Source organism: Diceros bicornis, chromosome 15, assembly GCF_020826845.1.
Source record: "Diceros bicornis minor isolate mBicDic1 chromosome 15, mDicBic1.mat.cur, whole genome shotgun sequence".
In the NCBI taxonomy this organism is placed as follows: Eukaryota; Metazoa; Chordata; class Mammalia; order Perissodactyla; family Rhinocerotidae; genus Diceros; species Diceros bicornis.
The window spans coordinates 38,018,475-38,035,704 of NC_080754.1; the positions used below are offsets into that span (position 1 = coordinate 38,018,475).

General features: G+C 39.6%; 1 long non-coding RNA gene across 1 annotated transcript in view; it reads right to left on the reverse strand.

Moving 5' to 3' along the window:
- Positions 1-792: 792 nt before the first annotated feature.
- Positions 793-17,230, reverse strand: part of LOC131414570 (uncharacterized) — a 28,043-nt gene continuing 11,605 nt past the window's right edge. The window contains exons 2-3 of the long non-coding RNA XR_009222200.1: positions 4,510-4,715; positions 793-1,047 (exon numbers count right to left, since the gene is read on the reverse strand). This is a non-coding gene — a long non-coding RNA (uncharacterized LOC131414570). The remainder of the gene's footprint in view (positions 1,048-4,509; positions 4,716-17,230) is intronic.

Genomic DNA, 17,230 nt, shown 5'->3' on the forward strand with positions numbered 1-17,230 from the left:
TTCCTACAAATATAAACTCACCAGCATCATGCACATTGACCATTAAGGGCCTGTTTGTGCACTATGCTGTCTACTATCACTGCTCAATAACTGAGCACCTACTTTGGGTCTGGCTGTAGGCTTTGGGTAATAAACACAAGTGGCTTATTATCTTCGGGACACAAAATGTGAATGTACAAAACATATGAGAAAATAATGCAAGACATGATCAAGATGTTGCCTAAGAATACCTCATGGGTAAGATGGGGTTTATCCTGGGCCTTGGAGGAATAGTGAATTTACATAGAGCAAGGGTAGTTTAAACTTTATTATTTTCCACTATGGAGCTCATACTGTAAAAATTATTTTTACCTACCAAATACCTAACAAGATACTAAGTAATTTGTTTTCCAATTTTTTTATCAGAGACATTTAACTGCCAATCAGAGTTTTTTTTAATTAGCAGAATGATTCCAATTAAGTTGACATTGTTACAGGCAAAAAGCAAAATGATTTGACTTTTCAGTTGGCCTTTGAGGCCTCATTTAAGGCAAAGGTATGATTTTGAAAACCTTTTTCATTTTTCTATGGATGTACGTGTACATACTTGTTTTAGCAATAAAATACAAACTAATAAAGATCACTACCTCTTATTATCCTTGTTTTAGATGAGGAAACTGAGATTCAATGACCTATATCCAGGACTTGGAAAAGAAATATCTGAACTGAGACCTATCTGATGCCATAACCTTTGCTCTTAAACATCAGCTGGAAATAAGCATGGCTTTAGCAGGGACGGGCTTACCTGAGGGAGAACCTGGCTTGTGCATGGTTAGTCATCTGTACAAATCACTATATCCAGGAGGGTGGGCTAACTGGAATTGTAGGTCCGTCAAATACAATGGTCCCATGTGGTGTTGGGGTGTAGAAGCAGGAATCTTGGCAATGAGGATGGATACTTAGAGTTGAGGCTAGCAGTACCACAGTTAGGGGAGTTCACAAGGTTAGAACCAAACTCGAGGCAGCAGTTAAAGATGTGCAGAACAGGGTCAGACCTGTGTGAAGGAGCTGGTAAGAAAAATGAAGAGGTCAATGGCCCAGTCATGCTCATTATGCTCCAGCTCAAAGCTTTTGTCCCAATAGGAGCACACATAAGGATAACAATGCCCAGGACACAATGTCTCAGCCCCTTTATGATCTGTCCCAGATGGTAAGTTGGCACATCATTTTTGATAAGCAATCAGTATTAAGACAGTTAAAATGCTCACACCCTTTGACGTGGCCATTTCAGTCTTAGGAATCAATCCCAAAGACAAACAGATTTGCCTTTACCAAATCAGAAGGTTTTCATTATAGAATTATTTATAATAGCAAAAAGTTGGAAACAATGAAAATATCCAATAATAGAGGAATGTTTAAATAAGTTCTACCCATTCATAATGGATGATTACGCAGCCATTCAAAAGGGTTTGTTTGAAGAATGTTGCAAATGTTTACAATATAAAGTTAAGTGAAAAACATAAGACATAAAGCCATAAATAGAGCCCAAGGTTCCTGGAACTGATTGTGGTTTTGCCAAAATTTTACTATCCTGACCACCTATAACCAACTTTCAGGAGAGGAAAGACATTGATATAACATTTGTCACAGTGTTTTAGGAAGGAAAACAAACAAAAAAATCAATTTACTTCCTCCTGGATCTTTGCCCTATCTGACCAAACAAGCTTCCTTGAGGGAAATTGATACTCTCAACACTATCATTTATCCTGAATAAAAAGATCCCAGCCTGGGCGCCTCACTCATGTTTCTTCTCAGGTTTAGCTGAAGTCAACTTGCCCCAAAGGGGAACAGGACTTGCTGACTATCAAGGCTGCCTCACAGGTGTGGAAAGATAACATTGGGGAGCCCAACACCATCTGGCCTGGAGAGTCTGAATATTGCTGCCTAGAGCAGCTGGGATAAGCCTGGAGGTTTCAGCTTGGCAGTTTAGGTGGGCACTCTTCTTTAATAGGTTTGCTTCCATACCATCCACATAGCATTCAGTAAATATCATCAGTGCTGTCATCCTTGGAGAAGATCTATCTACGTCAGAGTGTTGGGCAGCACAGGCTACCCTACCCCAAGAATCTTCCTGCTCAGGAACTTTGTAACCATCCTCCTTCAACTGTAGCCTTCTAGGACAACCAAGAAAGTGCAACAAGCAGACATTTAGATGGAGGTGCACCTGCTCAAGCCCAAAGCTGCCTGGTGCCTGCTCCTAAAGGTGCCAAGAACAGGGGTAGCCTGTTCCACCAGAACAAGTAGCTGTGGCCTTCCCAGGGTAAGCTCACCCTTATGGTGGGTTCTGCAATGGTATTACTCAAGTAGATACTTCAGACTGTCCAAATCCTGAGTGGACGTAGGGATACCCGCTGGACCCACATTCAACACAACACCCTCTAAATAATCGCAGCACTGGCCAGCACCTGAAAGTTCACTCACTTAGCCTGCTCCAACCCCACATGCCTTCCTAACGCAAAATCATGATGGACTCCATCACAGTTCTGTCTTCCTCCCATAGCCACAACCCAACTTAGTCTACGATGGCAGTTCCCATAGTAATTTCTGCCTAGAATGTTTTACTGATAAGATTCCTTGTTATTTTTTATTGGGGTATAAAATACATACTATAGGGGCCCGTCCAGTGATGTAACGGTTAGGTTCACGTGCTCTGCTTCCAAGGCCCGGGGTTCGCAGGTTCGGATCCCGGGCGCGCACTGACGCACCGCTTGTCAAGCCATGCTGTGGCGGCGTCCCATGCAAAGTAGAGGAAGATGGGCACGGATGTTAGCCCAGGGCCAGTCTTCCTCAGCAAAAAGAGGAGGATTGGCAACAGATATTAGGTCAGGGCTAATCTTCCTCACAAAAAAACCCAAAAAAAACAATAAAATACATACTATAGAGAACATAAAGTACACTTATCTTCAGTGCACACACTTCAATGAATTTGTACATATGTATTCATTCATGTGACTACTACCTAGATCAATGTAGAACATTTCCAGCACTCCAGAAGGCTCCCCTATTCTCCCTATTCAACACAGAGGTTATCACTATTCTGACTCTTATCACTATAAATTAGTTTTCCTGTTTTTGTACTCTGAATCTGGCTTCTTTGACTCATTTTATTCATGTACAGTAGTTCATTATTTTTCATTACTGTGTAGTATTCCATTTTATGTATCATACCACAATTTATTTGTCCATTTTCCTTTTGATGGATATGTGAGTTGTTACCAGGCTGAAGCTATCATGAATGCTGCTATGAAATTTCTTGAATACATCTTTTGGTGGACATTTGCACTTATTTCACTTGGGTATATAACTAGGAGTAGATTTACTGGGTTATAAGATATACATGTATTTAGCTTTAGTAGATCTTGCAAAACAGTTTTCCAAAGAGTTGAACCAATGTACACTCCCACTAGCAACACGTAAGAGTTCCAGTTGTTCCATATTTTCACTAACACTTGGTATTATAATGGGTATATAGTGGTAGACCACTGTGGTTTTAATTTGTATTTCCCTGATGCTTATTTGCCATTTGGATATCTTATTTTGAGAATACCTGTTTCAATGTTTCATTCATTTTTATTTATTTATTTGTTTGTTTGTTTGTTTATTGTGAGGAAGATCAGCCCTGAGCTAACATCCATGCCAATCCTCCTCTTTTTGCTGAGGAAGACTGGCCCTGGGCTAACAGCCGTGCCCATCTTCCTCCACTTTATGTGGGACGCCGCCACAGCACGGCCTGACAAGCAGTGCATCAGTGCATGCCGGGGATCTGAACCGGGCCGCCAGCAGCGGAGCATGCGCACTTAACTGCTATGTCACGTGGCCGGCTCCTTCATTCATTTTTATACTGGGTCGTATTATGGTTTTCTTATTAATTTGTAGGTGTTCTTTATTTTTTTTAATTTATTTTTTGTGTGTGTGAGGAAGATCAGGCCTGAGCTAACATCTGCCAATCCTCCTCTTTCTTGCTGAGGAAGACTGGCCCTGGGCTAACATCCATGCCCATCTTCCTCCACTTTATATGGGACGCTGCCACAGCACCGCTTGAGAAGCGGTGCGTCAGTACGTGCTCAGGATCCAGACCAGCAAACCCCTGGCCACCGCAGCGGAGCATGCGTACTTAACTGCTTGCGCCACCGGGCTGGCCCCCTGTAGGTGTTTTTTATATATTCAGACTATGAATCTGTGCTAGATTGTGCTATTATCAACATGTTTAAACTGGGAACTATAATTCTTAGAATCCCCTTTCCTGTATGGCTCCCAGTTAGAATTGACCCAAAGAGGAAATTGCACAGTACTGGAAGGTGGAGGTGAATTAGCAGCCACTTATCACTGATGAGATACAGGGATGAGAGACAGTGAAGGACATATGCAGAGGTCCTGGCAGGTTCCTGTTTGTCCTCACTCTTCTCTGCTTCACGCACAACTCATCTTCCTAAATGCTGCCCTGCTGACCAACAGCAGCCCCAGACCTACCACCAATGCTTAGCTGCAGACCCACAGATGCAGTAGCTACAACAGCTTTTCACGGAACTCTCCCCTCTGTGGTCTCACTTCAATGGATGGCCATGCTTGGCTTCTGGGATTCCCTGACAAGGTCCAACTTGTCCACTTGGGCTAGTGTTTCAGGAAGAGCAGTCAGTGACTGTGTCTCTGGTCCTCCAACAGAATTAGACGTTTCCCTACAAAGAAATTCTTGTTTCAGTTGCAAAGAAGATAAATTTTTGTCAATAGCATTATATTCTTTCCAAAATGCATATATTTATTAATTTTTAATTTAGAGAAGAAAATAAAGAATCATTCTTAATCTCGCCACTTAGAGTCACCCACAGTCAGTATTTCGGTATAACTTCTTCTAGCAGCTTTACTGTGTATTTTTGTGTGCATTTACATATTTGGTATATATTTTTCTTTCCTTTTAAAAAAAAATAAGTGTGGGATCTACATATTTTGTAAACTCAAAGATACATTGACTATCGACATTGCTAATTCTTTGTCCACATACATTTCTTTAGAATAAAATTTTTCACTTGGAATTCAAGAACTAAAAGATAAGTACATCATTAAGGCTTTTAATACATATAACTCAACTGATCTCCAAAAAAGACTGCATCAATGTACATGTTCACCAGTGTCTGCTTCCTCTCAACCTATTTTTGTGTGTGTGTGTGTGTGTGAGGAAGATCGGCCCTGAGCTAACATCTGCCAATCCTCTTCTTTTTTTGCTGAGGAAGACTGGCCCTGGGCTAACATCCGTGCCCATCTTCCTCCACTTTATATGGGACACCGCCACAGCATGGCCTGACAAGGGGTGCGACGGTGTGCGCCCGGGGTTCTGAACCGTTGAACCCCGGGCCACCACAGCAGAGCGCACGCACTTAACCAATCGCGCCACCAGGCCGGCCCCCTGCTTCCTCTCACCTTAACCAAAGACTTTTTAAATCTTTGCCAATTTGTTAGGGGACAAATGGTGTCTCTTTTGTATTTTACTTTGCATTTTGTTTTTACTAGTGCTGTTGAACATTTTTCACCTATATTTGCTAGCCATAGGACCAGCAAGTCTTGATGGATAGAGAATGAGACAATATCCCAGCTCTATAAAGGAGAGCAGGCTTGGGGCCTGCCCGGTGGCGTAGTGGTTAAGTCCGAGCGCTCCGCATCGGTGGCCCGGGGCTCCCAGGTTCGGATCCCGGGTGTGGACATATGTACCACATGTCAAGCCACGCTGTGGTAGGCATCCCACATATAAAGTAGAGGAAGATGGGCACGGATGTTATCCCAGGGCCAATCTTCCTCACCAAAAAGAGGAGGATTGGCAGCAGATGTTAGCTCAGGGCTAATCTTCATCACCAAAAAAAAAGGAGAGCAGGTTTGAATGCAGGCCATGGCTGCTCGACTTTAGGCACATCATTTAAATTGTCTGAGTCTCAGTTTACTTGTCTGAAAAATAGGAATGATAGTAACAGTCAAAACACAAAAGTGTTAGGATTAAATGAGATCATGCATGTAAATCACTTGGCCTAATGCCTGGCAGATGGTAAGACTTCAAGAAATGGTATGATTATCCAGAGCTATGTTTTTTTTAAATTTTTATTTATTTTATTTTTTTCCCCCAAAGCCCCAGTAGATAGTTGTATGTCATAGTTGCACAGCCTTCTAGTTGCTGTATGTGGGACGCAGCCTCATCGTGGCCGGAGAAGCGATGTGTCGGTGCCCGCCCAGGACCCAAACCCGGGCCGCCAGCAGCGGAGCGCGTGCACTTAACTGCTAAGCCACGGGGCCGGCCCTATCCAGAGCTATTAAGTGATAGAGTCTGGATTCAAACTGAGGATTGTCATACTCCCAAGTATAGAGTATGGGAACTGGGACAGGGCTAAGTGTGCAGGTGGACTGGGGCTGAGTTGTTGGGAGCTGTGGAGGTAGGTAAGACTGAGATGGGGAACTACAGTAACTGAGGAACCCTTTGTCCTTTGTGGGAAAAAGGAAACTCTAAAAGAGGCTACAGACTATGGGCCAAGGTCAGAAGTTGGGCAAGACAAGATCTATTACCGAAGCTAGGAATATGGAGTAAGAACAGAGGCAGGCAGGGCTGGAGGACAAGAACAACTCAACACTCAGCAATTCCGCTCTTACGTGTATATCCAAAAGAATTCAAAACATATGTATACATAAAATCTTGATCACACAAGTTCATAGCAGCATTATTCATAATAGTGAAAAAAATCACAACAATCCAAATGTCCATCAACTGAGGAATGGATAAAATGTGGTATATCCATACAATGGAATATTATTTAGTGATAAAAAGGAATGAAGTACTAATACACGCTACAACACATAGATGAGCCTTGAAAGCATTATTCTAAGTAAAAGAAGTCAGACTAAAAATACCACATATTATATGGTTCCAAATGTCCAAAATAGACAAATATATAAAGACAGAAAGTAGACTAGCAGTTGCCTAGGGATGGGAGAGATTACAGGTTATAAATAAAAGGTATGGGGTTTCTTTCTGGGGTGAAGGAAATATTCTAAAATTGATTGATTGTGGGCCAGCCCCGTGGCTTAGCGGTTAGGTGAGTGCGCTCCACTGCTGGCGGCCCGGGTTCGGATCCTGGGCACGCACCGACACACTGCTTCTCTGGCCACGCTGAGGCTGCGTCCCACGTACAGCAACTATGCAGCTATGACATACAACTATCTACTGGGGCTTTGGGGGAAAAAATAAATAAAATTAAAAATAAATAAATAAATAAATAAATAAATAAAAAATAATAAAATTGATTGATTGTGGTTACGGTTGCACAACTTTGTGAATATAGAAAAACCCACTGAGGGGCTGGCCCAGTGGGGTAGTGGTTAAGTTTGCGCACTCTGCTTCGGCAGCCTGGGGTTCACAGGTTCAGATCCTGGGTGTGGACATACGCACCACTTATCAAGCCATGCTGTGGTTGGCATCCCACATATAAAAGAGGAAGATGGGCACAGATGTAAGCCCAGGGCCAATCTTCCTCAGCAAAAAGAGGAGGATTGGCAACAGATGTTAGCTCAGGGCTAATCTTCCTCACAATAAATAAATAAATTAATTAATTAATTAATTAAAACCCACTGAATTTACACTTTAAAGGGGTGATTGTATGGCATGTGAATTATGTCTCAGTAAAGACATTATTTAAAAAAAAAGAAAAGTTGGGGGGCCAGCCTGATGGCATAGTTGTTGGGTTTGCATGCTCCGCTTCGGTGCCCCAGGGTTCACAGGTTCGGATCCCAGGCATGGACCTATGCACTGCTCATTAAGCCATGCTGTGGCGGCATACCATATACAAAATAGAGGAAGATGGGCAAAGATGTTAGCTCAGGGCCCATCTTCCTCACAAAAAAAAAAAAAAGAAAAGTCAACAGGAAGGGAGAGCCATAGCCAAGCTTTTCTAAATATTTACACAAGGTCATAGGTGCACTGAGCCATGCCACAGCCAATATCTGGTCTCAGCAAATTTAACTACAGTGTTTTGGCTAGGACTCTTGTTGCTACTAACCAAAACCCAACTCCAGCTAGCTTAACCAAGGGTATGGGAAGTTTATTATAACTCTTTGGGGACATCTTACATAACTCGGGGATATTTAGAAATAAATCATAGTTCTGATCATTTCTGGGAATCTTCTTCTGAATTTTCTCTCAAAGTTTTTTCAAAGAGGCTATTTTTCACCTTTTGAGCTAAATTTGAGCTTTGGCAATGACCAAAGCCCCTCAATGTCAAGTCTGAAGCAAGGTGGATGATTAATGTAGGAGTTAACTTTTTCTTCAAAACAAGGTGAAGGCATCAAACTGGAGTTGATTTCTAAAGAGGAGCGAGGAAGAGAATACTCTCAACCATGACACCTTGAGAGTGATGGTGTTGGCCTAACTTGGGCCTGGCCTATTTACAGTTGAACAAGAAAGACTGGGAAGAACAGGGCACACTTGATTGCCTAAAAGGTGCTTTTTTCCTTTCTTTCAGTTTAATACATTCAAAGCAGTCCAACATGATATTCCCCACTTCTTTAAAAGACAAAATTGATCTTACAACACCAATCCTTCTCAAACTTTTCCAAAAAGTTGAAGGGGAAGGAACACTTCCAAACTCATTTTATGAGGCTGGTATTACCCTGATACCAAAGCCAGACAACGACTTTCAAGAAAAAAAAAAAAACTACAGACCAATATCCCTTATGAACATTGATACAAAAATCTTCAATAAAATACTAGCAAACTGAATTCAGCAGCATATTAAAAGGATTGACCAAGTGGGATTTATTCTTGGAATACAAGGATGGTTCAACATATGAAATTGATCAACGTAATACACCATATTAACAGAATGAAAAAGAAATCTACATGATCAGAAAAAGCATTTGATGCAGAAAAATCATTTTACAAAATTCAATACCCTTTCCTGATAAAAAACACTCAGCAAACTAGGACTAGAAGGAAATTACCTCAACGTAATAAAAGCCATATATGAAAAACTCAAAGCAAACATCATACTCAACAGTGAAAAGCTGAAAACAAAATAAATTATTGTTGTTTTCCACCATGAGGTTTTGGAATGGTTTGTTATGCAGTAATAGATAACCAAAACAGAGTGAATAAATTGAAGATTTACCTGAGGCTTATTATAGTGTATGACATAAGGTAGGAATCCAAGCTAATTCTTTTCCACACAGTGACTCCAATGTCTCAATACTTGTAAATTTCTTAAGACAGAAGATTATGTCCGATTCATATTTTGTTCCATTATCAGATATAATGATTAACACATAATAGGTGCTAAAAAAATGCTTCTTGAATTGAATCTATATATTCACTTTGAAAATATGTCCTCTTTACTATATTGATCCTTCTCAAGCAAGATTTATCTGTTCTACATTCATGCCTGTCTTTATTTATTCCATTGGAGCTTTGTTGTTTTCTTTGAATAAATCTCTTTGGTTCCAAGTCAAGTCAATAAAATTTTATTACTATTGTAAATAGAAGCTGTTTATACTGCATTTCTAGCTGTAAAAATATAGAACAGAAAAATATAATGAATTTTTATCTTATACTGTGAAATTTTGCTTCAATTTAAATTTTAAACACCTCTAGTAGTTTAGGTTGACTTCTGCAGTATCAAAAGATACCGTTAAGAAAAAGGTAAAAACAAGCTATGGACTGGGAGAAAATATTTGCAAATTATATATCTCATAAATGACTTGCATTCAGAATATATAAAGAGCTCTTACATATCAACAATAAAAAGACAAACATTCAATTTGAAAAATGGGCAAAAAATTTGAATAAACATTTCACCAAAAAAGACAGGCAAATGGCTAATAAGCACAGGAAAATATGCTCAATACCATTAGTCATTAGGGAGATGCAAATTAAAACCACAATGACATACCATGTCACACCCACTAGAATGGCTATAATTATAAAGACAATAACAAGTGTTGATGAGGAAGGGGAAAAACTGGAACTCTCATACATTGCTGATAGGAATGTAAAATGGTACAGCCACTTGGGAAAACAGTTGAAAAGTTTCTTAAGAAGATAAACTTGCCATATAACCCAGCCATCCACTCCTAGGATATACCCAAGAGAATGAAAACATAAATCCACACAGAAAACATGCATGTAAATTTTCATAGCAGCATTCTTCATAATAGCCAAAAACTGGAAACCACCTAAATGTCCATCACTTGATGAATGGATAAACAAAATATAGTATATCCATACAATCAAATACTATTTGGCAATAAAAAGGAATATACTTCTAATACACACTGCAACATGGATGAACCTCAAAAACATTATGCTAAGCAAAAGAGGTCAGACACAAACACTATATATCACATGATTCCATTTATATTAAATGTCCGGAAGAGGCAAATTTATAGAAACAGATGGAAAATCAGTGGTAGCCTGAGGCTGGTGGTGGGAGGAGAGATTAACTGCAAATGAGCATGAGGTTATTTTTTGGGGTAATGGAAATATTCTAAAAGTGGAGTGTGGTGATAGTTGTACAATTCAATAAATTTATTAAAATCATTGAATTATACCCTTACAATGGCTAAATTTTATGGTTGTAAATTATACCTCAATAAAGCTGTTAAAAAAAAATCCTGAATACCTAATATGTTAGGGTTTTAATCAAGAAAGGATGCTGCATTGTAATCAGTGCTAGTGAGCATGGCAGAAATCCCCATTTAGTCAGAGGATATGGCTTTTTCAGAGAGGGAAGCAATTGTCCCCGAGGAATCTATTCAGGAAATTCTGAGCCACCTTGTTAAAAAGGAATGTTCAACTATATATCTTATTGATGCCAACTGTTTCTTTGGAAGCAATTCTGGCAATTAACTCCATTCATCCATTCAACAAAAGTCATAGAGTGCTTACTTATTTGCCAAGTATTATTTGTCAAACTGGAGGGGGATAATAAAAAATGAAAAGGCATGGCTTGGCCTTTAACCCGCCAGCATTTCAAAACTTGTGGCTCCATTAGGAGTTTGGCCCTACTTCCTTCTCTAGCTGCTATCCCCTCTCTTTGACTTCAGAGCCAAGATCCTCACTGTTTCCACTTCCTCATCTCCCTATTCACTTTTTTTCCTTTTAGCAATATTTCAAGCATATAGAAAAGTATAGGGAAAAATTATAATAAGCATTCATGTGCCCGGTTAGCTCTTAATCTTTTAGATCTTTTTTAGCTTTTAATCTTAGGTCTTTTAAAAAAATAAAATATTACAGATAACAGTTGAAGCTCCTTGTGTTTCTTTTTTTCAGAGGTAACTGGCATCCTGAAATTGACATCCATCATTTCCATATATGTTTATATACTATTATTTTATGTGTATATGTATTCATAAACAATGTATGCCATTATTTTATAATTTACAAACTTTATATAAATGATGTGATATTTTACATTTTTCCTATATTTTGTGTTCTTCACTCAAGATATATTTTTTGAGGCTGATACATATTCTATTTTAATCTATTTAATATCATATTATATGAATAAATCACAATATATCTATCCTCCTATTGTTGGACATTTAGGTTGTTCCCATTTTTTTCTATTGCACACAATGCTGCAATAAACATTCTTGCATGTGGTTGCGTATGCAAATATGCAAGATTTTTATGGGTTCTACACCTAGGATGGGTATTGCTGGGTCAGCAAGTATATACTCTTTTTCAAGTATGGTAGATATTTCCAAATTCCTCTTCAACAACTCTTCAATGTACACTCCCAGTAGCAGCACCTGGGAATCCCCATTTGTCTACATCTTTGGTAACATATAGTTTCATCAGATTAAATTTTGCCTATATAAGAGATATATAATGGTATCCCATTGCGGTTTTAATTTGCCTCTTTTGGCAACTTTGTGAGTGAGCACTTTTTCATATGTTTGTTGGCACTTTAGATTTCCTATTTTCTGTTTTTCTTTGACCTTTTTTCTATTGGATTGTTTGCCTTTTTTTATTGATTTGTTGTGGCTCTTTAATAGTTGCCTGTTATATGCATTTATCTTTTTTTAGTCTGTCTTTTCCCTTTTTTGTAATGATCTTTGTTAAACAGAATTTTTAAATCTTAAATGTTAATAAATATATAAACTTTTTCTTTGTGATTTATGCTTTTTCTGTCCTGTTAAAAAATCCTTCCTAGGGGCCAGCCCCGTGGCTTAGTGGTTAAGTGTGAGCGCTCCACTACTGGTGGCCCCGGGTTCGGATCCCGGGAGCGCACCAACACACTGCTTGTCCGGCCATGCTGAGGTGGCATCCCACATACAGCAACTAGAGGGATGTGCAACTATGACCTACAACTATCTACTGGGGCTTTGGGGAGAAAAGGGGGGAAAAAAAAAAGGAGGAGGATTGGCAATAGATGTTAGCTCAGGGCCGGTCTTCCTCAGCAAAAAGAGGAGGATTGGCATGGATGTTAGCTCAGGGCTGATCTACCTCACACACACAAAAAAAATCCTTCCTTAAATTATTTTTAACTTTGTTAGGTGTGCTAATGGTTTTATGTTAAATAGAAAAAGATCCTTAGCAAAAGAAACAATTAACAAAATAAAAAGGCAACCTACAGAATGGGAGAACATTATTGCAAACCATATATCAAATAAAGGGTTAATATCCAAAATATATAAAGAACTCATACAACTCAATACCAAAAAAACCCAAACAATTTGATTAAAAATGGGCAGAGAAACTAAATAGACATTTTTCCAAAGAAGACATCCAAATGGCCAACAGGTACATGAAAAGATGCTCAACATCACTAATCATCAAGGAACTGCACATCAAAACCACAATGATATCACCTCACACCTGTTAGTATGGCTATCATAAAGAAGACAAGAGATAACAAGTGTTGGCGAGGGTATGGAGAAAAGGGAACCCTTGTGCACTGTTGGTGGGAATGTAAATTGGTTCAACCACTATGGAAAACAATATGGAGGTTCCTCAAAAAATTAAAAATAGATCTGCCATATGATCCAGCAATTCTACTTCTGGGTATATTCCCAAAGGAAATAAAAACAGGCTATCAAAGAGATATCTGCACTCCTAGGTTTATTGGAGCACTATTTACAATAACCAAGATATGGAAACCTAAGTGCCCATCAACAGATGAATGAATAAAGAAGATGTGGTATATATACACAATGGAATATTATTCAGCCATGAGAAAGAAGGACATCCTGCCATTTGTGACAACATTGATGGGCCTTGATCATATTATGCTAAGTGAGATAGAGAAAGACAAGTACTGTATGATATCACTTATATGTGGAATCTAAAAAAGGCAAATTTGTAAAAAGAGAAGGTAAAATGGTGGTTACCAGGGGATGAGGGGATGGTGGAATAGGACAGATGTTGTTCAAGGGTACAAACTTACAACAAGTAGTAAATAAGCCCTAGAGTGAATAGTGAATATAGATAACAATATTGTATTATAAACATCAAACTTGCTAAGGGACTAGAACTTAATGATTTAAAAAAAAAGTATTATTAAACACTTCTCCAGGGGCCGCCTCAGTGGCACAAGCAGTTAAGTGCGTGTGCTCAGCTGCGGTGGCCAGGGGTTCGCAGGTTCGGATCCCGGGCATGTACCGATGCACTGTTTGTCAAGCCATGCTGTGGTGGTGTCCCATATAAAGCGGAGGAAGATGGGCACGGGTGTCAGCTCAGGGCTGATCTTTCTCACAAAAAAAATAAAAAATAAGGGCCGGGGGGCCCGGCCCGGTGGCGCAAGCAGTTAAGTGCACGTGATCTGCTGCGACCACCAGTTCGGATCCCGGGTGCGCACCAACACACCGCTTGGCAAGCCATGCTGTGGCAGTGTCCCATATAAAGTGGTGGAAGATGGGCACAGATGTTAGCCCAGGGCCAGTCTTCCTCGGCAAAAAAAAGAGGAGGATTTGCAGATGTTAGCACAGGGCTGATCTTCCTCACAAAAAATAATAATAATAAGGGCCAGCCCTGTGGCATAGCAGTTAAGTGCAAGCACTCTGCTGCTGGCACCCTGGGTTTGGATCCCGGGCGTGCACCGATGCACTGCTTGTTGGGCCATGCTGTGGTGGCGCTGCATATAAAGTAGAGGAAGATGGGCATGGATGTTAGCCCAGGGCCAGTCTTCCTCAGCAAAAAGAGGAGGATTGGCATAGATGTTAGCTCAGAGCTGATCTTCCTCACAAAAAAAATAAATAAAAATAAAATAAAAAATAAACACTTCTCATAAAAACACAAAAGGAAGATTATTTTGGAAGCGTTATCTCAGCTTTCCTAAAAAAACACCAACAATAATCAACTCATAGCCATGCTTGTCATCTATTCTTCCAGCTAGTTGCTCCCATCCCATATTATCTTAGAGAAATTCCCAAATATTTTATTTATAACTATTTAGTATGCATTACTAAATTTTAAGGCTTGTTTTTATTATTATTTGTGTGTGTGTGTGAGGAAGATCAGCCCTGAGCTAACATCTGTGCTAATCCTCCTCTTTTTGCTGAGGAAGACCGGCTCGGAGCTAACATCTATTGCCAATCCTCCTCCTTTTTTTTTTTCCCCAAAGCCCCAGTAGATAATTGTATGTCATAGCTGCACATCCTTCTAGTTGCTGTATGTGGGACGCGGCCTCAGCATGGCCGGAGAAGCGGTGTGGCGGTGTGCGCCCGGGATCCGACCCCAGGCCGCCAGTAGTGGAGCACGCGCACTTAACTGCTAAGCCATGGGGCCGGCCCATTAAGGCTTGTTTTTAAAAAAATTTTTGTTCAGTTTGCAATTGTCTCAAATTTTATATGTTTGTATCCGTAAATTTTACAATTTGCTTGAATCATAATCAAAAAAAGACCTCTACATTGTGACTTGTTGATATATCTCTTAATTCTCTTTTACTCTAGGATCTGCTTTGATCTCTTTTTTTGCTTGAAATTTATTTATTTAAGAAAATGGCTCATTTGTCCTGAAGAGTTTCCCACAATCTGTATTTTGCTGACTACATTCCCATGGTGCCATCTAACATGTTTGTCTATGCTCTGATTTTTTTCCCTATAAACTCGTAATTGGACGTAGAAGCCTGGTTGCATTCAGATTCAATTTTTTTTGGCACAACTTCTTGGGTAGTATTGTGATTTTCGATTAGGAGGCACATGATGTCTGGCTGTCTCTTTTTGTGATGTTAGCAGTTACTGAACATCAATAACTAGATCCATTAATTCATTAGGACTTCCAAATGGTGATATTCAAAATCTATCATGCCTTTTTCATTTATTAGTTGAAATAATGTTTTTTTTTTTGGTGAGCAAGATTGGCCCTGAGCTAACACCCACTGCCAATCTCTCTCTTTTTGCTTGAGGAAGAGTGGCCCTGGGCTAACATCTGTGCCTGTCTTCCTCCATTGTATATGTGGCACACCATGCCACATATGTGGCACACCATGGCTTGACGAGTGGTGTAGGTCCATGCCCGGGATCTGAACCTTCAAACCCCAGGCTGCTGAAGCGGAGTGTGCTGAACTCAACCACTGTGCCACTGGGCCAGCCCCTTGAAATACATTTAAAAAGAAACCCTCTCATCTACTATTTGGTTACCCAATGGCACAGTTCATAAAGGAAAAACTAAATACATGATAATTCTTTCCCTTTATTTAGCAGTACTCAAAATAATGAAATGTTCACTTGCATCTTCCAATAGTGACCAATTAATTTTTAGTGTTATTATGAGCTGGTGTTGACTTAAACATACTGATGTGATGCACAAATTACTCCATCTTTGGCCAGTGGGAGGCTCTTAAAGTTGGCTTCTAAGCCCTTTTGACAAGACCTTAGTGGTCTTTGATAACTTTCTTGCTATTTGGTGTTGCAGGCTGCCCCAGACACGGAATCAGCCATTTCTTCAAGGAATCCTAGTTCCTTTTAAGGGGGAAATAGTACTTTAAGATCATAATTTGTGTACAATGAGCTCATTTTTACTGATTGGTCATTGTTTTTAGGCTTTTTAAATGGACAGAACTGGAAAATACTTATTTTTTCCTAAGATAAATTCATTACGAGTTTATAATGATACTTGCAATTCAAATTCAGGGTTTATACTTAACTTCTATCTTACATCTCTATTTTCTTTTTCCCATGCTGGGAATCCTGGTTCTCAGTGATACTGAGACCGATACTAGAATATCACATAATTACTCAGTTTTTCACCCCATAATACACATTCAACAGTCTCGGAATAACAATATCAACACTACTACCAACAACATGATTGCCATAAACACTTTAAAATTTTTAAGCAGTTCTTTTGTCTTAAGAGTATATCCCACTGGGATAAGCAGTCAAATTGCTATGTTTTAAATTCACTTGAAATAGATCCCCTCTGTTGTCTTTGCCAATAACTTGATTTACAGTTAGGTTCATTTGTTTCATTTTGCTTTCAATTTTTAAGAGATTGTTTTTAAATCTTAATTTTGTTTTATAATTATGTAAAATATTTACATGGTTGCTAAGTCAAATCTACAAACAAGTCTAGCTTCTATTCCTCTCTACTCTATTCCTCCGTCCTTCTATAGATAACCTTTCAAAAAATGTTATGGCTTATCATTCCATATATTTTTTAATATAAGCCGTTCTTTTACCTAAATAGTTTTCACTATGAGATCCATTTTATTTGCTCTCTCCCTTTATTTCTCTCTCCGTATATTTTTTAGTATTCAGGAACACCAGTTGCACAACCCACCTTTGATCTCCTTTACACAGGAAGAGAACCTGACAGGGAGAAGAATCAGGCACAATTCTTGGGAGCAATCAGGACTTCCTGGCCAGGAGGGATGGGTTGGGGGTTAAGGGAGCACCTTGTGTGTGGCTGATGGAGGTAGAAGGGTAGCAAGAGACACTCTTCCCACAAATGCCCCAACTTCCCCTGACAGACAATTAACTGGAGGTTCCTCTAGATGGTCTTGTTTTGTTTTGTTTTCCTCTGAAGATTTGGCTATTTGTAGAAATGTAAAATCAGGTTCATGGAGAAATCACGCTTATGGTTTCCTGGCTGGTGGGAGATAAGCGACACTGGGTTGTTCTCATAACCCAGCCCTCTGCTGCTCAGGAACTACTTTGGCCCCGACCTGTTTAGTAGTTCCACTTACCCAAGTGGCAGTCTTGGGCGACCTCCACTGGCTCCATG